The following is a 22,426-nucleotide window of genomic DNA, read 5'->3' as shown; positions in this document are numbered from 1 at the left end:
TGTCCTAGACTCCCCCACCATGGGAAACATCCTTATCACATCTACTCTGTCTAGGCCTTTTAACATTCAAAACCTCATTGTTGATTGGCTGTGTGGCCTGCATTGTGCTCTGGAATTTGGCCTGCATCAGCTCATAAGTAGGATTGAGGTCTATGCGTTTGTTTACAGAATTGTTTGTGAAAAAGCCACGCTTCTAGAAATTCTCTTACATGCTGCAAGTTTGTGCCATGACTTTCAGTGATGCCCAATCTTCATAGGTAGAGAGCAAGGAGAGTTGGTCATGCCGCTTTACAGCCAGTTGATATTCATGGATCCTTTGGATCCTTGCTAAGAAGATTTCCTCCCCGTATCGCAATTGAGTTTCTGAAATGATGACCAATCAGCAGATTGAGAAGTGTATAAAGTCCAAGCATTCAGAGCACACACCACAATCAGCAATGCACTGACGATATCTCCTCACATGGTGATGAAACGTTTGCAAGTAAATTGCCAAAATCGGAGAACAACTCAACCCAACCATCAACCACCCGAGCTTCACATCTTCTGAATTATTTCCAGAGTCTGTCAAAGTTTTGTTTTTTCCCTTCAATGAACTGTTGTAATGAGGTGAACTATGTGGATGAAATGCAAAACAAAGTCTTTCACTATCTCTTGGTACATGGGACAATAACAAACTGATTTACCATTTACTCAGTTTTCCAAACCAAGACTAAGCAATCTGCATCAAAGATTAACCACTAACCTGTAATTAAGACTATAAGTCATGCACCAACCACTCTATATTCAGAGACACAACTTAAAGTTGAACACACACTTACATGCAATCGGTAATCTTGCTCTTAATCAGCAAATAAATAATGAACAAAGTTGATAGAGCATCAGGCAAATGATACAACGTATACTATTAAATAGTACCATTGAAGTAACAGTAATAACTGTACCTGGTTACTGAGCATTTTTTTAAGCAAATGCAATGTGATTTTTTTTTGCAGAGTTTAGTCATTTTAATTCCCATGGATTGACTTACTCCAAGTATTCCTAGTGTGATCTCCTATGCTTGATTGTGTCTGTTGAGCTTGGTATGTGGTGCGTCGCTGCGGAGAGCGGAACGGGAGTAAGGAGTGCTCGTGATCGAAAGATGACTGGAGATCGGAGGATCAGCCGTTGTAGGTAGGCCGAGACCCTCAGACCTACCTGGAGAGTACCTGAGGTGGAAGGTAAAGCTGCGCAAGCGCGGGTGACGTCAGCGGCGAGCGCGGGCTTTAAAAAGCGGCCCACTTTCAGGAGCGGGCAGCATCGGTGCGGGCAGCGGAGTGCTGGGCTTTGGCTTAGCGGGCTTCAGCGCAAGAGGACTTCGACAAGAAGCCTGCTTTTCATTTATTCTGACTAATCTGGGATCAGGTAATGGGGGAGACAGTTAGAACAGTGGTGTGTTCCATATGCAGTATGTGTGAGGTCAGGGTCAACACAGTTGTTCCTGATGACCACACCTACAATAGGTGCATCCAGCTGCAGCTCCTATCAGACCAAGTTAGGGAATTGGAGCAGGAGCTGGATGAACTACGGATCATTCGGGAGGCAGAGGCAGAGCTAGATAAGAGTTATCGGGAGGTAGTCACACCGAAGAGACAGGAGGTAGGCAAATGGGTGACAGTCAAGAGAGGCAGGGGGTGCAGACAGAGAGAGAAGAGCACCCCTGTGGCCGTTCTCATCAAAAATAAGTATACCGTTTTGGATACTGTTGGTGGGGATGACCTACCAGCAACAAGTTGCAGTGGTCCTATCTCTGGCACTGAGATTGGACCCTCGACTAGAAAGGGGAGGAGGGAAGAGAAGAGAGCGGTAGTGATAGGGGATTCTATAGTCAGGGGGGCGGATAGGAGATTTTGTGGGGAACATCGGGAGTCTCGGATGGTATGTTGCTTCCCTGGTGCCGGGGTCCGAGACATCTCAGATCGGGTGCAGGTTATTCTCGAGAGGGAGGGCAAGAATCCAGATGTTGTGGTCCATGTAGGGACCAATGACATGGGTAGGATGAGTGAGGGGGTCCTGCGTAGGGAGTTCAGGGAGTTAGGTGCGAAGCTGAAGAGCAGGGCCTCGAGGGTAACAATCTCAGGATTGCTACCTGTGCCACGTGCGAGTGAGGCAAGGAACAGAAAGATTATAAAGATTAATACATGGCTGACAGGATGGTGCAGGAGGGAGGGCTTCAGGTTTGTAGATAATTGGGCTTTGTCCCAGGGAAGGTGGGATCTGTTCCGATGGGACGGTTTACACCTGAACTGGAGCGGTACTAACATTCTTGCAGGGAAGTTTGCTAGTGCTTCTTGGGTGGGGGGGTTAAACTAAATTTGCAGGGGGTGGGGATCCAGAATGTGAGAGAGGATAGCGAGAGGAAGAATAAATGACAGGTGGGGACTACACGGTTCCGGAATATTAAGTGTGCAGTAGAGAAAGGTGAGGCGGAACAAGCGATAAGGAGGACACATGTACAGAGGGATGGTCTGACGGAACATGGAGTTAAATGTGTTGAAAGAATAAGTAAATTTAGGAAGGACAACAAAATTCAAGGGGCATATAGCCCGATGGGAGTTCCAGGAGCTGGGTTAAGCACAATAGGCAGCGATTCAAACAGAGAGAGGAGAAATGGGCTAAAAATTCTATATCTGAATGCACGAAGTGTCAGAAATAAGGCAGATGAGTTTGAAGCTCAGGTGCGAATGGGTAACTGTGATGTTGTTGGGATAACGGAGATATGGCTGCAGGGAGATCAGACCTGGGAAATGAATGTACAAGGGTATACGTGCTATCGTAGGGACAGAAATGTGGGCAGAGGGGGTAGGGTGGCCCTGTTGGTGAGGAATGAGATTCAGTCCTTTGCAAGGGGGGGCATAGGGTCAGGAGAAGGAGAGTCTGTGTGGATAGAACTGAGGAACAGTAAGGGCAAAAGGACCCAAATGGGTGTTGTCTACAGACCACCAAACAGTAGCATGGATATTGGATGCAAGTTGAATAGGGAGTTAACATTGGTATGTGGCAAAGGTAATGTCGCAGTAGTTATGGGGGATTTCAACATGCAGGTGAACTGGGAGAATCAGGTTAGTGCTGAACCCCAGGATAAGGAGTTTGTAGAGTGCTTACGAGATGCATTCTTGGAACAGCTTGTATGAGAGCCGACCAGGGACAAGACTATTCTGGATTTAGTGTTATGTAATGAACAGGATTTGATAAGCGATCTTGCAGAAAAGGAGCCATTAGGAGGTAGTGATCACAATATGATAAGCTTTTATCTGCAATTTGAGAAGGATAAGGGAAGCTCGGAGGTGTCAGTGTTGCAGTTGAACAGGGGAAACTATGGAGCCATGAGGGAGGAGCTGGCCAAAGTTGACTGGACAGATAGCCTAGCAGAAAAGACAGTGGAACAGCAATGGCAGGTATTCTTGGGAATAATGCACAAGGTGCAAAATCAGTTCATCCCCCAGAGAAGGAAGGATTCAAAGGGGGGAAAGGGGCCATAGTGGTTGACAAAGGAAGTCAGAGATTGCATAGCATTAAAAAAAAGGAAGTATGACAGAGCTAAGGTGAGTGGGAGGACAGATGATTGGGAAATTTCTAAGGAACAACAGAACTTAACTAAAAAGGCAATACGGGGAGAAAAAATGAGGTACGAACGCAAGCTAGCTAGGAATATAAAGGAAGATAGCAAAACCTTTTTTAGGTATGTGAAGAGAAAGAAGATAGTTAAGGACAATGTTGGGCCCTTACAGAATGAATTGGGTGAAATTGTTATGGGCAACAGAGAAATGGCAGAAGAATTTAATGAGTACTTTAGATCTGTTTTCACTAAGAAAGACACAAGCAATCTCCCAAATGTATGGATGGGCCAAGGACATAGGGTAACAGAGGAAATGAAACAGATTGACATTAGGAAGGAAACGGTGATGAGTAGACTGATGGGACTGAAGGCTGACAAATCCCCAGGTCCAGATGGTCTGCATCCTAGGGTACGAAAGGAGGTGGCCCTGGAAATTGCGGACGCATTGGTAATCATTTTCCAATGTTCCTTAGATTCAGGATCAGTTTCTGAGGATTGGAGAATGGCTAATGTTATCCCACTTTTTAAGAAAGGAGGGAGGGAGGAAACAGAGAACTATCGTCCTGTCAGCCTGACATCGGTGGTGGGGAAGATGCTAGAGTCCATTATTAAAGATGAAATAGTGGCATATCTAGATAGCAGTGATAGGATTGGGCCGAGCCAGCATGGATTTACCAAGGGTAAATCATGCTTGACTAATGTATTGGAGTTTTTCGAGGATGTAACCAGGAAGTTAGACGGGGGAGATCCAGTGGATGTAGTGTACCTCGATTTTCAGAAGGCATTTGATAAGGTCCCACATAGGAGATTGGTGGGTAAAATTGGTGGGTAAGATTGGGGGTGAATGGGTGTTTCTCAGAATGGCAGGTGATGACTAGTGGGGTGCCACAGGGCTCGATATTGGGACCACAGCTGTTTACAATTTACGTCAACGATTTAGATGAAGGCATTGAGAATGACATCAGCAAGTTTGCTGATGATACTAAGCTGGGTGGCAGTGTGACATATGATGAGGATGTTAGAATTCAGGGTGACTTGGATAGGCTGGGTGAGTGGGCAGATACTTGGCAGATGACATTTAATGTGAATAAGTGTGAGGTTATCCACTTTGGGAGTAAGAACAGGAAGGCAGATTATTATCTGAATGGTGTAGAGTTAGGTAAGGGAGAAATACAAAGAGATCTAGGAGTCCTTGTTCATCAGTCACTGAAGGTGAATGAGCAAGTGCAGCAGGCAGTGAAGAAGGCTAATGGAATGTTGGCCTTTATTACAAAGGGAATTGAGTACAAGAGCAAGGAAATCCTCTTGCATTTGTACAGAGCCCTGGTGAGACCACACCTGGAGTATTGTGTGCAGTTTTGGTCTCCGGGGTTAAGGAAGGACATCCTGGCTATAGAAGAATTGCAGCGTAGATTCACAAGCTTAATTCCTGGGATGTCTGGACTGTCTTATGCAGAGAGGTTAGAGAGACTCGGCTTGTACACACTGGAATTAAGGAGGTTGAGAGGGGATCTGATTGAAACATATAAGATTATTAAGGGATTGGACAAGATAGAGGCAGGAAATATGTTCCAGGTGCTGGGAGAGTCCAGTACCAGAGGGCATGGTTTGAGAATAAGGGGTAGGTCATTTAGGACAGAGTTAAGGAAAAACTTCTTCTCCCAGAGAGTTGTGGGGGTCTGGAATGCACTGCCTCGGAAGGTAGTGGAGGCCAATTCTCTGGATGCTTTCAAGAAGGAGCTAGATAGGTATCTTATGGATAGGGGAATCAAGGGATATGGGGACAAGGCAGGAACCGGGTATTGATAGTAGATGATCAGCCATGATCTCAGAATGGCGGTGCAGGCTCGAAGGGCTGAATGGTCTACTTCTGCGCCTATTGTCTATTGTGACAAAAGCATTGCTTCCCATTGAGGCTAGGAATTACAGTGATTACTTTAAGAGTGAGATATTAAACCAATTCACAGCTACCAGCTGGTGCAAGGTTACCTGTGAGTTTAACAATTCAGATATTACACAAACTCTACCCTCCATTGAGGTGTAAGCATTAATGCAGCTAACACCCTTGCAGCAGGTAATCTATCACCTTATGATTTTATGACTTACATTCCACAGAGTCCTTCTGTTTAACACTTAAAGTTGGGAGGATCTGTGCCTCTGACCATGAGGGAAGTGGGTTCTTTTAAGGGAGGATCTGAATCTAAGTGAGGGAGGGAATTATATACATTTTTCATTCTTCAAAGATTGTTAATTCTAGCTTCCTGATTGCACTAACAGCAGATAAAGTAATATATCATCTGAAATCTGAAAAACACCTGAAATCTGAAGTTACAGCATAAGATCAGATCACCTATAAAGGTCAGCTTTTACCAATGGGCATCCAAATTGGGATTTACCGTTTTGTTATTTCACTTTGTGAAACCATGTGTTTCATTTCTTTTCTGTCTTGAGTGTGGTCCTGAGACTGTTGGAGCCTGTGATTTGCAGTTTGGAGATTGTATAGGTGTTTCGGCTCTCGGCGTTCTCTGAGAGGACTCCGGGAGGCAGACACTGCCTCTTTATCACTGGTGAGTTCGCTCTGCTGCAGAGAGAGGAGACTGACTCTTTATCAATGGTGAGTTCAGACTGCGACAGAGAGAGGAGACTGCCTCTTTATCAATGGTGAGTTCAGACTGCGACAGAGAGAGGAGACTGCCTCTTAATCACTGGTGAGTTCACTCTGCTGCAGAGAGAGGAGACTGCCTCTTAATCACTGGTGAGTTCACTCTGCTACAGAGAGAGGAGACTGCATCTTTATCACTGGTGAGTTCACTCTGCTACAGAGAGAGGAGACTGCCTCTTTATCACTGGTGAGTTCACTCTGCTACAGAGAGAGGAGACTGCCCCTTTATCTCTGGTGAAATCTCTCTGCTGCAGAGAGAGGAGACTGCCTCTTTAGACAATACACAATAGACAATAGGTGCAGAAGTAGACCATTCGGCCCCTCGAGTCTGCACCACCATTCTGAGATCATGGCTGATCATTCACTATCAATACCCAGTCCCTGCCTTGTCCCCATATCCCTTGATTCCCCTATCCATCAGATATCTATCTAGCTCCTTCTTGAAAGCATCCAGAGAATTGGCCTCCACCGTCTTCCGAGGCAGTGCATTCCACACCTCCACAACTCTCTGGGAGATGAAGCTCTTCCTCAACTCTGTTTTAAATAACTGACCTCTTATTCTCAATCCATGCCCTCTGGTACTGGACTCTCCCAACATCTGGAACATATTTCCTGCCTCAATCCGATCAAATCCTTTAATTATCTTAAACGCTTCAATCAGATCCCCTCTCAATCTCCTCAATTCCAGCGTGTACAAGCCCAATCTCTCCAATCTCTCTGCGTAAGACAGCCCTGCCATCCCAGGAATCAACCTAGTGAATCTACGCTGCACTTCCTCAATTGCCAGAATGTCCTTCCTTAAACCTGGAGACCAAAACTGTACACAATATTCCAGGTGTGGTCTCACCAGGGCCCTGTACAAATGTAAAAGGACATCCTTGCTCTTGTACTCAATTCCCCTTGTAACAAAGGCCAACATTCCATTTGCCCTCTTCACTGCCTGTTGCACTTGCTCATTCACCTTCATTGACTGGTGAACTAGGACTCCTAGGTCTCTTTGCATTTCTCCCTTACCTAACTCTACACCGTTCAGACAATACTCTGCCCTCTTGTTCCTGCTTCCAAAGTGGATAACTTCACATTTATTCACATTGAATGACATCTGCCAAGTATCTGCCCACTCACCCAGCCTATCCAAGTCTCCCTGTATTCTCCTAACGTCCTCTTCGCATGTCACACTGCCACCCAGTTTAGTATCGTCAGCAAACTTGCTGATATAGTTTTCAATGCCCTCATCTAAATCATTGACATAAATCATAAAGAGCTGTGGTCCCAATACAAAGCCCTGTGGTACCCCACTAGTCACCTCCAGCCAGTCCGAGAAACACCCATTCACTGCTACCCTTTGCTTTCAATCTGCCAACCAGTTTTCTATCCATGTTGAAACCCTGCCCCCAATGCCATGAGCTCTGATTTTACTCACCAATCTCCTATGTGGCACCTTATCGAATGCCTTCTGAAGATCTAGGTACACAACGTCCACTGGCTTACCCTCGTCTAACATCCTTGTTACACCCTCAAAAAACTCCAACAGATTAGTCAAGCATGATTTGCCCTTGGTAAATCCATGCTGGCTCGGCCTAATCCTATTTCTGCCATCAAGATGTGCCACTATTTCGTCCTTAATAATGGACTCAAGCATCTTCCCCACGACTGACGTTAGGCTAACAGGGCAATAGTTCTCCATTTTCTCCTTCCCTCCCTTCTTGAAAAGTGGGATAACATTAGCCACTCTTCAATCTTCAGGAACTGATCCTGAATCTAAGGAACATTGGAAAATGATTACCAATGCATCCGCAATTTCCTGAGCCACCTCTTTTTGAACCCTCGGATGCAGACCATCTCGACCCGGGGATTTATTAGCCTTCAGTCCTACCAATCTACTCATCACAGTTTCTTTCCTAATGTCAATCTGTCTCAATTCCTCTGATATCTTATGACCCTGGCCCATCCATACATCTGGGAGATTGCTTGTGTCCTCCCTGGTGAAGACAGATCTAAAGTACGCATTAAATTCTGTTGCCATTTCCCATTTTCCCATAACAATTTCTCCCAATTCATTCTTCAAGGGGCCAACATTGTTCTTAACTATCTTCTTTCTCTTCACATAGCTAAAAAAGCTTTTGCTATCCCCTTTTATATTCCTGGCTAGACTGAGCTCATACCTGATTTTTTCTCTCCGTCTTGCTTTTTTAGTTAAGATCTACTGTTCCTTAAAACTTTCCCAATCATCTGTATTCCCACTCATCTTAGCCCTGTCATACTTCTTTTTCTTTACTGCTATACAATCTCTGACTTCCTTTGTCAACCACTGTGGCCCCTTCCCCTCTTTGAATCCTTCCTTCTCATTGGAATGAACTGCTTTTGCTTCTTTTGTATTATGCCCAAGAATATCTGCCACTGCTGATCCACTGTCTTTCCTGCTAGGGCATCCGCCCATTTAACTTTGGCCAGCTCTTCCCTCATGGCTCCGTAGTCTCCTTTATTTAATTGCAACACTGACACCTCTGATCTGCCCTTATCCCTCTCAAATTGTAGATAAAAACTTATCATGTTATGATCACTACTTCCTAATGGCTCCTTTACTTCAAGATCACTTATCAATTCCTGTTCATTACACATCACCAAGTCCAAAATAGCCTCGTTCCTGGTTGGCTCAAGCACAAGCTGTTCCAAAAATACATCCCTTAGACACTCCACAAACTCCCTATCCTGGGGTCCAGCACCTACCTGATTCTCCCAGTTCACCTGCATGTTGAAATCTCCCATAACGTCTGCATTACCTTCAGCACATGCCAATTTAAACTCCCTAATCAACTTGTTCCCAATATCCACGCTACTGTTTGGGGGCCTGTACACAACACCCATTTGGGTCTTTTTACCCTTACTGTTCCTCAGCTCAATCCACACAGACTCTACTTCCCCTGTTCCCAAGTCACCTCTTGCTGAGGACTGAATCTCATTCCTCACCAACAGGGCCACCCCACCCTCTCTTCCCATATTTCTGTCTCTACGATAGCACGTATACCCTGGTACACTCAATTCCCAGGCCTGATCCCCTTGCAGCCATGTCTCCGTTATCCCAACAATATTGTAGTTCCCCATTTTCATCTGAGCTTCAAGCTCATCTGTCTTATTTCTGACACTATGCGCATTCAAGTATAGAATTCTTAGCCCATTCCTGCTCTTTGCTTAAAACACTGTCTACTGTACCTAACCCAGCTCCTTGAACTTCCATCGGGCTAATTGCACCCTGAATTTTGATGACCTTCTCAAGATCACCCAAACCTTGTACACATTTAACCCCATGCTCCTTCTGACCAACCCTCTGGATCTGGATCCCTGCCCCCTGCACATCTAGTTTAAACCACCCCGAGCAGCACTGGCAAACACTCCTGCAAGAATGTTAGTACCCCACCGGTTCAGATGTAGACCGTCCCTTCGAAACAGATCCCAATGTCCCTGGAACAAAGACCAATTATCCAAAAACCTGAACCCTTCCTTCCTGCACCATGCTCTCAGCCTCGTATTAATGTGCATAATCATTCTATTCTTCGCCTCACTCGCACGTGGCACAGGTAGCAATCCTGAGATTGTCACCCTGGAGGTCCTACCATTCAGCTTCACTCCTAACTCCCTGAACTCTCTAAGCAGGACCCCCTCACTCACCTTACCTACATCATTGGTCCCTACATGGACCACTACATCTGGGTTCATGCCCTCATTCTCAGAATAGCCTGCACCCGATCTGAGATGTCCCAGCCCCTGGCACCAGGGAGGCAACATACCATCCGAGACTCCCGATCTGCCCCACAAAATCTCCTATCTGCCCCCCTAACTATAGAATCCCCTAAACCTATCGCTGTCTTCTCTTCCCTACCCCCGTTCAAGTTGCGGGTCCAACCTCTGTGCCAGAGGCAGGACTACTACAACTCATTCCTGGTAGGTCATCCCCATCAACAGTATCCAGTACGGTATACTTATCACTGGAGAGTTCACTCTGCTGCAGAGAGAGGAGACTGCCTCTTTATCGCTGGTAGAATCTCTCCGCTGCGGAGAGATGGGACTGCCTATTTATCACTGGTGGAATTTGTCTGCTAAAGAGGGAGGAGACTGCCTCTTTATCACTGGTGGAATTTCTCTGCTGCAGAGAGAGGAGACTGCCTCTTTATCACCGAGTTCACTCTGCCACAGCAAGAGGAGACTGCCTCTTTATCACTGAGTTTGTTCTGCTACAGAGAGAGGAGACTGCCTCTTTATCACTGGTAGAATCTCTCTACTACAGTGAGAGGAGACTGCCACTTAATCACTGGTGAGTTCACTCTGCTACAGACAGAAGAGACTGCCCCTTTATCTCTGGTGAAATCTCTCTGCTGCAGAGAGAGGAGACTGCCTGTTTATCACTGAGTTCACTCTGCAACAGAGAGTGGAGTCTTCCTCTTTATCACTGGTGAGTTCTCTCTGCTACAGAGAGAGGAGACTGCCTCTTTATCACTGGAGAGTTCACTGCTACAGAGAGCGCAGACTGCCTGTTTATCACTGGTGATTTCTCTCTGCTGCAGAGAGAGGAGACTGCCTCTTTATCACAGGTGAGTTCACACTGCTACAGAGAGAGGGGACTGCCTCTTTATCACTGGTAGAATCTCTCTGCTACAGAGAGAGGAGACTGCCTCTTTATCACTGGTGAGTTCGCTCTGCTACAGAGGGAGGAGTCTGCCTCTTTATCACAGGTGGAATCTCTCTGCTGCAGAGAGAGGAGACTGCCTCTTTATCACTGGTAGAATCTCTCTGCTACAGAGAGAGGATACTGCCTCTTTATCACTGGTGAGTTCATTCTGCAACCGAGAGAGGAGACTGCCTCTTTATCACTGGTGAGTTCATTCTGCAACCAAGAGAGGAGACTGCCTCTTTATCACTGAGTTCACTCTGCAACAGAGAGTGAAGACTTCCTCTTTATCACTGGTAGAATCTCTCTGCTGCAGAGAGATGAATCCGCCTCTTTATCACTGAGTTCGCTCTGCTACAGAGAGAGGAGACTGCCTCTTTATCACTGCTGAGTTCGCTCTGCTACCTAGAGAGGAGACTGCCACTTAATCACTGGTGAGTTCACTCTGCTACAGACAGAAGAGACTGCCCCTTTATCTCTGGTGAAATCTCTCTGCTGCAGAGAGAGGAGACTGCCTGTTTATCACTGAGTTCACTCTGCAACAGAGAGTGGAGTCTTCCTCTTTATCACTGGTAGAATCCCTCTGCTGCAGAGAGAGGAATCCGCCTCTTTATCACTGAGTTCGCTCTGCTACAGAGAGAGGAGACTGCCTCTTTATCACTGAGTTCGCTCTGCTACAGAGAGAGGAGACTGCCTCTTTATCATAGGTGGAATCTCTCTGCTGCAGAGAGAGGAGACTGCCTCTTTATCACTGGTGAGTTCGCTCTACTACAGAGAGAGGAGAGTACCTCTTTATCAAAGGTGAGTTCACACTGCTACAGAGAGTGGAGACTACCTCTTTATCACTGGTGAGTTCACTCTGCTGCAGAGGGAGGAGACTGCCTCTTTATCGCTGGTAGAATCTCTCTGCTGCGGAGAGAGGAGACTGCCTCTTTATCACTGGTGAGTTCACTCTGCTACAGAGAAAAGAGACTGCCCTTTTATCTCTGGTGAAATCTCTCTGCTGCAGAGAGAGGAGACTGCCTCTTTATCACTGGTGGAATCTCTCGGCTGCAGAGAGAGGAGACTGCCTCTTTATCACTGGTGAGTTCGCTCTGCTACCTAGAGAGGAGACTGCCGCTTAATCACTGGTGAGTTCACTCTGCTACAGAGAGAAGAGACTGCCCCTTTATCTCTGGTGAAATCTCCCTGCTGCAGAGAGAGGAGATTTCCTGTTTATCACTGAGATCACTCTGCAACAGAGAGTGGAGACTTCCTCTTTATCACTGGTAGAATCCCTCTGCTGCAGAGAGAGGAATCCGCCTCTTTATCACTGAGTTCGCTCTGCTACAGACGGAGGAGACTGCCTCTTTATCACAGGTGAGTTCACACTGCTACAGAGAGTGGAGACTGCCTCTTTATCACTGGTGAGTTCGCTCTGCTACAGAGGGAGGAGTCTGTATCTTTATCACAGGTGGAATCTCTCTGCAGCAGAGAGAGGATACTGCCTCTTTATCAATGGTGAGTTCATTCCGCAACCGAGAGAAGAGACTGCCTCTTTATCACTGGTGCGTTCGCTCTGCAACAGAGAGAGGAGACTGCCTCTTTATCACTGGTAGAATCTCTCTGCTACAGAGAGAGGATACTGCCTCTTTATCAATGGTGAGTTCATTCCGCAACCGAGAGAAGAGACTGCCTCTTTATCACTGGTGCGTTCGCTCTGCAACAGAGAGAGGAGACTGCCTCTTTATCGCTGGTAGAATCTCTCTGCCACAGAAAGATTAGACTGCCTCCTTATCACTGGTGAGTTCGCTCTGCGACAGAGAGAGGAGACTGCCTCTTTATCACTGGTGGAATCTCTCTGCTGCAGAGAGAGGAGACTGCCTCTTTATCACTGGTGAGTTCGCTCTGCTACCTAGAGAGGAGACTGCCGCTTAATCACAGGTGAGTTCACACTGCTACAGAGAGTGGAGACTGCCTCTTTATCACTGGTGAGTTCGCTCTGCTACAGAGGGAGGAGTCTGTATCTTTATCACAGGTGGAATCTCTCTGCAGCAGAGAGAGGGGACTGCCTCTTTATCACTGGTAGAATCTCTCTGCTACAGAGAGAGGATACTGCCTCTTTATCACTGGTGAGTTCATTCTGCAACCGAGAGAAGAGACTGCCTCTTTATCACTGGTGCGTTCGCTCTGCAACAGAGAGAGGAGACTGCCTCTTTATCGCTGGTAGAATCTCTCTGCTGCGGAGAGAGGAGACTGCCTCTTTATCACTGGTGAGTTCACTCTGCTACAGAGAAAAGAGACTGCCCTTTTATCTCTGGTGAAATCTCTCTGCTGCAGAGAGAGGAGACTGCCTCTTTATCACTGGTGGAATCTCTCTGCTGCAGAGAGAGGAGACTGCCTCTTTATCACTGGTGAGTTCGCTCTGCTACCTAGAGAGGAGACTGCCGCTTAATCACTGGTGAGTTCACTCTGCTACAGAGAGAAGAGACTGCCCCTTTATCTCTGGTGAAATCTCCCTGCTGCAGAGAGAGGAGATTTCCTGTTTATCACTGAGATCACTCTGCAACAGAGAGTGGAGACTTCCTCTTTATCACTGGTAGAATCCCTCTGCTGCAGAGAGAGGAATCCGCCTCTTTATCACTGAGTTCGCTCTGCTACAGACGGAGGAGACTGCCTCTTTATCACAGGTGAGTTCACACTGCTACAGAGAGAGGGGACTGCCTCTTTATCACTGGTAGAATCTCTCTGCTACAGAGAGAGGAGACTGCCTCTTTATCACTGGTGAGTTCGCTCTGCTACAGAGGGAGGAGTCTGCCTCTTTATCACAGGTGGAATCTCTCTGCTGCAGAGAGAGGAGACTGCCTCTTTATCACTGGTAGAATCTCTCTGCTACAGAGAGAGGATACTGCCTCTTTATCACTGGTGAGTTCATTCTGCAACCGAGAGAGGAGACTGCCTCTTTATCACTGGTGAGTTCATTCTGCAACCAAGAGAGGAGACTGCCTCTTTATCACTGAGTTCACTCTGCAACAGAGAGTGAAGACTTCCTCTTTATCACTGGTAGAATCTCTCTGCTGCAGAGAGAGGAATCCGCCTCTTTATCACTGAGTTCGCTCTGCTACAGAGAGAGGAGACTGCCTCTTTATCACTGCTGAGTTCGCTCTGCTACCTAGAGAGGAGACTGCCACTTAATCACTGGTGAGTTCACTCTGCTACAGACAGAAGAGACTGCCCCTTTATCTCTGGTGAAATCTCTCTGCTGCAGAGAGAGGAGACTGCCTGTTTATCACTGAGTTCACTCTGCAACAGAGAGTGGAGTCTTCCTCTTTATCACTGGTAGAATCCCTCTGCTGCAGAGAGAGGAATCCGCCTCTTTATCACTGAGTTCGCTCTGCTACAGAGAGAGGAGACTGCCTCTTTATCACTGAGTTCGCTCTGCTACAGAGAGAGGAGACTGCCTCTTTATCATAGGTGGAATCTCTCTGCTGCAGAGAGAGGAGACTGCCTCTTTATCACTGGTGAGTTCGCTCTACTACAGAGAGAGGAGAGTACCTCTTTATCAAAGGTGAGTTCACACTGCTACAGAGAGTGGAGACTACCTCTTTATCACTGGTGAGTTCACTCTGCTGCAGAGGGAGGAGACTGCCTCTTTATCGCTGGTAGAATCTCTCTGCTGCGGAGAGAGGAGACTGCCTCTTTATCACTGGTGAGTTCACTCTGCTACAGAGAAAAGAGACTGCCCTTTTATCTCTGGTGAAATCTCTCTGCTGCAGAGAGAGGAGACTGCCTCTTTATCACTGGTGGAATCTCTCGGCTGCAGAGAGAGGAGACTGCCTCTTTATCACTGGTGAGTTCGCTCTGCTACCTAGAGAGGAGACTGCCGCTTAATCACTGGTGAGTTCACTCTGCTACAGAGAGAAGAGACTGCCCCTTTATCTCTGGTGAAATCTCCCTGCTGCAGAGAGAGGAGATTTCCTGTTTATCACTGAGATCACTCTGCAACAGAGAGTGGAGACTTCCTCTTTATCACTGGTAGAATCCCTCTGCTGCAGAGAGAGGAATCCGCCTCTTTATCACTGAGTTCGCTCTGCTACAGACGGAGGAGACTGCCTCTTTATCACAGGTGAGTTCACACTGCTACAGAGAGTGGAGACTGCCTCTTTATCACTGGTGAGTTCGCTCTGCTACAGAGGGAGGAGTCTGTATCTTTATCACAGGTGGAATCTCTCTGCAGCAGAGAGAGGATACTGCCTCTTTATCAATGGTGAGTTCATTCCGCAACCGAGAGAAGAGACTGCCTCTTTATCACTGGTGCGTTCGCTCTGCAACAGAGAGAGGAGACTGCCTCTTTATCACTGGTAGAATCTCTCTGCTACAGAGAGAGGATACTGCCTCTTTATCAATGGTGAGTTCATTCCGCAACCGAGAGAAGAGACTGCCTCTTTATCACTGGTGCGTTCGCTCTGCAACAGAGAGAGGAGACTGCCTCTTTATCGCTGGTAGAATCTCTCTGCCACAGAAAGATTAGACTGCCTCCTTATCACTGGTGAGTTCGCTCTGCGACAGAGAGAGGAGACTGCCTCTTTATCACTGGTGGAATCTCTCTGCTGCAGAGAGAGGAGACTGCCTCTTTATCACTGGTGAGTTCGCTCTGCTACCTAGAGAGGAGACTGCCGCTTAATCACAGGTGAGTTCACACTGCTACAGAGAGTGGAGACTGCCTCTTTATCACTGGTGAGTTCGCTCTGCTACAGAGGGAGGAGTCTGTATCTTTATCACAGGTGGAATCTCTCTGCAGCAGAGAGAGGGGACTGCCTCTTTATCACTGGTAGAATCTCTCTGCTACAGAGAGAGGATACTGCCTCTTTATCACTGGTGAGTTCATTCTGCAACCGAGAGAAGAGACTGCCTCTTTATCACTGGTGCGTTCGCTCTGCAACAGAGAGAGGAGACTGCCTCTTTATCGCTGGTAGAATCTCTCTGCTGCGGAGAGAGGAGACTGCCTCTTTATCACTGGTGAGTTCACTCTGCTACAGAGAAAAGAGACTGCCCTTTTATCTCTGGTGAAATCTCTCTGCTGCAGAGAGAGGAGACTGCCTCTTTATCACTGGTGGAATCTCTCTGCTGCAGAGAGAGGAGACTGCCTCTTTATCACTGGTGAGTTCGCTCTGCTACCTAGAGAGGAGACTGCCGCTTAATCACTGGTGAGTTCACTCTGCTACAGAGAGAAGAGACTGCCCCTTTATCTCTGGTGAAATCTCCCTGCTGCAGAGAGAGGAGATTTCCTGTTTATCACTGAGATCACTCTGCAACAGAGAGTGGAGACTTCCTCTTTATCACTGGTAGAATCCCTCTGCTGCAGAGAGAGGAATCCGCCTCTTTATCACTGAGTTCGCTCTGCTACAGACGGAGGAGACTGCCTCTTTATCACAGGTGAGTTCACACTGCTACAGAGAGAGGGGACTGCCTCTTTATCACTGGTAGAATCTCTCTGCTACAGAGAGAGGATACTGCCTCTTTATCACTGGTGCGTTCGCTCTGCAACAGAGAGAGGAGACTGCCTCTTTATCGCTGGTAGAATCTCTCTGCCACAGAAAGATTAGACTGCCTCCTTATCACTGGTGAGTTCGCTCTGCTACAGAGAGAGGAGACTGCCTCTTTATCTCTGGTGAAATCTCTTTTCTGCAAAGCGAGGAGACTACCTCTTTATCACTGGTGAGTTCGCTCAGCTGCAGCGAGAGGAGACTGCCTCTTTATCACTGGTAGAATCTCTCTGCTACAGAGAGAGGATACTGCCTCTTTATCACTGGTGAGTTCGCTCTACAGCAGAGAGGATACTGCCTCTTTATCGTTGGTGAAATCTCTGCTGCAGAGAGAGGAGACTGCCTCTTTAGCACAGGTGGAATACCTGCTGCAGAGACAGGAGACTGCCTCTTTATCACTGGTGGAATTTCTCTGTTGCAGAGAGAGGAGACTGCCTCGTTATCAATGGTGAGTTCACTCTGCCACAGGGAGAGGAGACTGCCTCTTTATCACTGAGTTTGTTCTGCTACAGAGAGAGGAGACTGCCTCTTTATCACTGGTGGAATTTCCCTGCTGCAGAGAGAGGAATCCGCCTCTTTATCACTGAGTTCGCTCTGCTACAGAGAGAGGAGACTGCCTCTTTATCACTGGTGAGTTCACTGCTACAGAGAGAGGAGACTGCCTCTTTATCACTGAGTTCACTCTGCAACAGAGAGTGAAGACTTCCTCTTTATCACTGGTAGAATCTCTCTGCTGCAGAGAGAGGAATCCGCCTCTTTATCACTGAGTTCGCTCTGCTACAGAGAGAGGAGACTGCCTCTTTATCACTGCTGAGTTCGCTCTGCTACCTAGAGAGGAGACTGCCACTTAATCACTGGTGAGTTCACTCTGCTACAGACAGAAGAGACTGCCCCTTTTTCTCTGGTGAAATCTCTCTGCTGCAGAGAGAGGAGACTGCCTCTTTATCACTGAGTTCACTCTGCAACAGAGAGTGGAGACTTCCTCTTTATCACTGGTAGAATCCCTCTGCTGCAGAGACAGGAATCCGCCTCTTTATCACTGAGTTCGCTCTGCTACAGAGAGAGGAGACTGCCTCTTTATCACTGAGTTCGCTCTGCTACAGAGAGAGGAGACTGCCTCTTTATCATAGGTGGAATCACTCTGCTGCAGAGAGAGGAGACTGCCTCTTTATCACTGGTGAGTTCACTGCTACAGAGAGAAGAGACTGCCTCTTTATCACTGGTGAGTTCGCTCTACTACCTAGAGAGGAGACTGCCGCTTAATCACTGGTGAGTTCACTCTGCTACAGAGAGAAGAGACTGCCCCTTTATCTCTGGTGAAATCTCCCTGCTGCAGAGAGAGGAGATTTCCTGTTTATCACTGAGATCACTCTGCAACAGAGAGTGGAGACTTCCTCTTTATCACTGGTAGAATCTCTCTGCTGCAGAGAGAGGAATCCGCCTCTTTATCACTGAGTTCGCTCTGCTACAGACAGAGGAGACTGCCTCTTTATCACAGGTGAGTTCACACTGCTACAGAGAGTGGAGACTGCCTCTTTATCACTGGTGAGTTCGCTCTGCTACAGAGGGAGGAGTCTGTATCTTTATCACAGGTGGAATCTCTCTGCAGCAGAGAGAGGAGACTGCCTCTTTATCACTGGTAGAATCTCTCTGCTACAGAGAGAGGATACTGCCTCTTTATCAATGGTGAGTTCATTCCGCAACCGAGAGAAGAGACTGCCTCTTTATCATTGGTGCGTTCGCTCTGCAACAGAGAGAGGAGACTGCCTCTTTATCACTGGTGCGTTCGCTCTGCAACAGAGAGAGGAGACTGCCTCTTTATCGCTGGTAGAATCTCTCTGCCACAGAAAGATTAGACTGCCTCCTTATCACTGGTGAGTTCGCTCTGCTACAGAGAGAGGAGACTGCCTCTTTATCTCTGGTGAAATCTCTTTTCTGCAAAGCGAGGAGACTACCTCTTTATCACTGGTGAGTTCGCTCAGCTGCAGCGAGAGGAGACTGCCTCTTTATCACTGGTAGAATCTCTCTGCTACAGAGAGAGGATACTGCCTCTTTATCACTGGTGAGTTCGCTCTACAGCAGAGAGGATACTGCCTCTTTATCGTTGGTGAAATCTCTGCTGCAGAGAGAGGAGACTGCCTCTTTAGCACAGGTGGAATACCTGCTGCAGAGACAGGAGACTGCCTCTTTATCACTGGTGGAATTTCTCTGTTGCAGAGAGAGGAGACTGCCTCGCTATCAATGGTGAGTTCACTCTGCCACAGGGAGAGGAGACTGCCTCTTTATCACTGAGTTTGTTCTGCTACAGAGAGAGGAGACTGCCTCTTTATCACTGGTGGAATTTCCCTGCTGCAGAGAGAGGAATCCGCCTCTTTATCACTGAGTTCGCTCTGCTACAGAGAGAGGAGACTGCCTCTTTATCACTGGTGAGTTCACTGCTACAGAGAGAGGAGACTGCCTCTTTATCACTGAGTTCACTCTGCAACAGAGAGTGAAGACTTCCTCTTTATCACTGGTAGAATCTCTCTGCTGCAGAGAGAGGAATCCGCCTCTTTATCACTGAGTTCGCTCTGCTACAGAGAGAGGAGACTGCCTCTTTATCACTGCTGAGTTCGCTCTGCTACCTAGAGAGGAGACTGCCACTTAATCACTGGTGAGTTCACTCTGCTACAGACAGAAGAGACTGCCCCTTTTTCTCTGGTGAAATCTCTCTGCTGCAGAGAGAGGAGACTGCCTCTTTATCACTGAGTTCACTCTGCAACAGAGAGTGGAGACTTCCTCTTTATCACTGGTAGAATCCCTCTGCTGCAGAGACAGGAATCCGCCTCTTTATCACTGAGTTCGCTCTGCTACAGAGAGAGGAGACTGCCTCTTTATCACTGAGTTCGCTCTGCTACAGAGAGAGGAGACTGCCTCTTTATCATAGGTGGAATCACTCTGCTGCAGAGAGAGGAGACGGCCTCTTTATCACTGGTGAGTTCACTGCTACAGAGAGAAGAGACTGCCTCTTTATCACTGGTGAGTTCGCTCTACTACCTAGAGAGGAGACTGCCGCTTAATCACTGGTGAGTTCACTCTGCTACAGAGAGAAGAGACTGCCCCTTTATCTCTGGTGAAATCTCCCTGCTGCAGAGAGAGGAGATTTCCTGTTTATCACTGAGATCACTCTGCAACAGAGAGTGGAGACTTCCTCTTTATCACTGGTAGAATCTCTCTGCTGCAGAGAGAGGAATCCGCCTCTTTATCACTGAGTTCGCTCTGCTACAGACAGAGGAGACTGCCTCTTTATCACAGGTGAGTTCACACTGCTACAGAGAGTGGAGACTGCCTCTTTATCACTGGTGAGTTCGCTCTGCTACAGAGGGAGGAGTCTGTATCTTTATCACAGGTGGAATCTCTCTGCAGCAGAGAGAGGAGACTGCCTCTTTATCACTGGTAGAATCTCTCTGCTACAGAGAGAGGATACTGCCTCTTTATCAATGGTGAGTTCATTCCGCAACCGAGAGAAGAGACTGCCTCTTTATCACTGGTGCGTTCGCTCTGCAACAGAGAGAGGAGACTGCCTCTTTATCGCTGGTAGAATCTCTCTGCCACAGAAAGATTAGACTGCCTCCTTATGACTGGTGAGTTCGCTCTGCGACAGAGAGAGGAGACTGCCTCTTTATCACTGGTGGAATCTCTCTGCTGCAGAGAGAGGAGACTGCCTCTTTATCACTGGTGAGTTCGCTCTGCTACCTAGAGAGGAGACTGCCGCTTAATCACTGGTGAGTTCACTCTGCTACAGAGAGAAGAGACTGCCTCTTTATCTCTGGTGAAATCTCCCTGCTGCAGAGAGAGGAGATTTCCTGTTTATCACTGAGATCACTCTGCAACAGAGAGTGGAGTCTTCCTCTTTATCACTGGTAGAATCCCTCTGCTGCAGAGAGAGGAATCCGCCTCTTTATCACTGAGTTCGCTCTGCTACAGACAGAGGAGACTGCCTCTTTATCACAGGTGAGTTCACACTGCTACAGAGAGTGGAGACTGCCTCTTTATCACTGGTGAGTTCGCTCTGCTACAGAGGGAGGAGTCTGTATCTTTATCACAGGTGGAATCTCTCTGCAGCAGAGAGAGGGGACTGCCTCTTTATCACTGGTAGAATCTCTCTGCTACAGAGAGAGGATACTGCCTCTTTATCACTGGTGAGTTCATTCTGCAACCGAGAGAAGAGACTGCCTCTTTATCACTGGTGCGTTCGCTCTGCAACAGAGAGAGGAGACTGCCTCTTTATCGCTGGTAGAATCTCTCTGCCACAGAAAGATTAGACTGCCTCCTTATCACTGGTGAGTTCGCTCTGCTACAGAGAGAGGAGACTGCCTCTTTATCTCTGGTGAAATCTCTTTTCTGCAAAGCGAGGAGACTACCTCTTTATCACTGGTGAGTTCGCTCAGCTGCAGCGAGAGGAGACTGCCTCTTTATCACTGGTAGAATCTCTCTGCTACAGAGAGAGGATACTGCCTCTTTATCACTGGTGAGTTCATTCTGCAACCGAGAGAGGAGACTGCCTCTTTATCACTGGTGAGTTCGCTCTACAGCAGAGAGGATACTGCCTCTTTATCGTTGGTGAAATCTCTGCTGCAGAGAGAGGAGACTGCCTCTTTAGCACAGGTGGAATACCTGCTGCAGAGACAGGAGACTGCCTCTTTATCACTGGTGGAATTTCTCTGTTGCAGAGAGAGGAGACTGCCTCGTTATCAATGGTGAGTTCACTCTGCCACAGGGAGAGGAGACTGCCTCTTTATCACTGAGTTCACTCTGCCACAGCGAGAGGAGACTGCCTCTTTATCACTGAGTTTGTTCTGCTACAGAGAGAGGAGACTGCCTCTTTATCACTGGTGGAATTTCCCTGCTGCAGAGAGAGGAATCCGCCTCTTTATCACTGAGTTCGCTCTGCTACAGAGAGAGGAGACTGCCTCTTTATCACTGGTGAGTTCACTGCTACAGAGAGAGGAGACTGCCTCTTTATCACTGAGTTCACTCTGCAACAGAGAGTGAAGACTTCCTCTTTATCACTGGTAGAATCTCTCTGCTGCAGAGAGAGGAATCCGCCTCTTTATCACTGAGTTCGCTCTGCTACAGAGAGAGGAGACTGCCTCTTTATCACTGCTGAGTTCGCTCTGCTACCTAGAGAGGAGACTGCCACTTAATCACTGGTGAGTTCACTCTGCTACAGACAGAAGAGACTGCCCCTTTTTCTCTGGTGAAATCTCTCTGCTGCAGAGAGAGGAGACTGCCTCTTTATCACTGAGTTCACTCTGCAACAGAGAGTGGAGACTTCCTCTTTATCACTGGTAGAATCCCTCTGCTGCAGAGACAGGAATCCGCCTCTTTATCACTGAGTTCGCTCTGCTACAGAGAGAGGAGACTGCCTCTTTATCATAGGTGGAATCACTCTGCTGCAGAGAGAGGAGACTGCCTCTTTATCACTGGTGAGTTCACTGCTACAGAGAGAGGAGACTGCCTCTTTATCACTGCTGAGTTCGCTCTGCTACCTAGAGAGGAGACTGCCACTTAATCACTGGTGAGTTCACTCTGCTACAGACAGAAGAGACTGCCCCTTTTTCTCTGGTGAAATCTCTCTGCTGCAGAGAGAGGAGACTGCCTCTTTATCACTGAGTTCACTCTGCAACAGAGAGTGGAGACTTCCTCTTTATCACTGGTAGAATCCCTCTGCTGCAGAGAGAGGAATCCGCCTTTTTATCACTGAGTTCGCTCTGCTACAGAGAGAGGAGACTGCCTCTTTATCACTGAGTTCGCTCTGCTACAGAGAGAGGAGACTGCATCTTTATCAAAGGTGAGTTCACACTGCTACAGAGAGTGGAGACTGCCTCTTTATCACTGGTGAGTTCGCTCTGCTACAGAGGGAGGAGTCTGTATCTTTATCACAGGTGGAATCTCTCTGCAGCAGAGAGAGGAGACTGCCTCTTTATCACTGGTAG

This window comes from Hypanus sabinus, chromosome 28, assembly GCF_030144855.1.
Source record: "Hypanus sabinus isolate sHypSab1 chromosome 28, sHypSab1.hap1, whole genome shotgun sequence".
NCBI lineage: Eukaryota > Metazoa > Chordata > Chondrichthyes > Myliobatiformes > Dasyatidae > Hypanus > Hypanus sabinus.
Note: the sequence above shows the minus strand (reverse complement) of the source record.